Raw genomic sequence first — 1,581 nt, forward strand, 5'->3', positions numbered from 1 at the left:
AATGACAACCCTAGCTATGGAGTAGATTTCCCTTACTTGGCTTGGGGGTTGAGTTATTAGAGACACTTGAATAGTGGATATCAATTGTAGATTATGAATTGAGAAGTTGCTAATTGACTTGGAGTGCACTAAAGCTAGACTTCCTTAGGGTGAGGCTAGGACTTGTGACTCAAGTTAGTTACTCTCACTTGACTTTCCTCCATTGTTAGGGGGTTAACTAAGTGAAGCAATAATCAATCCTTATCATAATTGAAGGAAACTATAATGATGGAACTTCCAATGCTTACCCTTGGCCAAGGCTTTTATTTCAATTAATTGTTGTTTGCTTTTGTTAGCTTGAATTCTTGCACCAACTCTCAAAACCATAAAAGCTTTCCTAATTAATGATGCGCATTCTAAGGCAATTCCTAGGGAGGACGACCCGAGATCAATACTCTCGGTCATAGATTTTAGAATTATTTGATGCGATATTTGCGTGTTGGTTAGACTATACTCACGATTGGATATATTGCTAGTTTCTAACCAGCATATGAATATTTTCGTTCATCAGCTGCTGGCTACGGTTAAGAAGAATAGCGAAGGAATCCAAAAGATGCGTGTTACATATTACGACAGGAGGACTTCGGTATTTGTGGTTGAAGAGTTGGAGCCGTTTGAGGGGTGGAATGAGGGTTCATTCTGTGTCTGATTAAGGGAAGGGACATGTTGGCAACTTGGCATTAACAACATCGTTGACACAACATTCTCTCTGATAATATTCCAGAATCTGAAAAATAAATGTTTTGTTCAAGAAATCATGGGAGTCACATTCAAATTTGAGATACGTTATACGTATTTTATGGGTTGATACATTTTTCTTTTTGACTATTAAAGCATGTTAGAAGATGTTTTAATATCAGAGAGAGAATTTTAATGCTAAAGAACAAAATTGTCCTATATTTTTTTTTAGAATTTAGTTAATTTGTATTTAAAGTGTATAATAATATATTTTTAAAAAATATAAAAATTTTATATTTTAATCATTTTTATTTTTATGTTTTTAAAATATGCCTTTAAAACTCATGATAGTAAGATTTTTTTTTATGATTATACATACAAGAGGAGTGGTATATGTATTTTTTTCTCTTGAAATTTAAAAGTGATTAGATGATGCATAATTCAAATATTTAAATTTATATAAAATTGGTTAAGGTAATAAATAGAAAGGCTAACTATACATTCAGAAGTTAACTAACAACTCAGAATTGCCTTTAGGTGAATGCAAATTGAACTTTTCCCAAAATCTTTGGCTATCTTGTATTCATTCGTGTAGTTGTTAGTTGTTGGTTGACTTCTAATCATATAATTAATATTTTCGGGAGTGATTATACACTTACTGTCAAACAAAAAAAAAAGCATCATGTAATGAGTTTAGCATAGTATAAAACGTAAAATTTATAAAATTAATTATAGAAAAGCATTGAATGCAAAACTAACGTGTTTTTCATTAGAAATAATTACATATTAAACAATTTAAAAAAAACTAACGCACATACAAAAAATCAGCCTATAAATTAATTACTATATTTATGTATAAATATA

This window comes from Arachis ipaensis, chromosome B05 (assembly GCF_000816755.2).
Source record: "Arachis ipaensis cultivar K30076 chromosome B05, Araip1.1, whole genome shotgun sequence".
Taxonomy (NCBI): domain Eukaryota; kingdom Viridiplantae; phylum Streptophyta; class Magnoliopsida; order Fabales; family Fabaceae; genus Arachis; species Arachis ipaensis.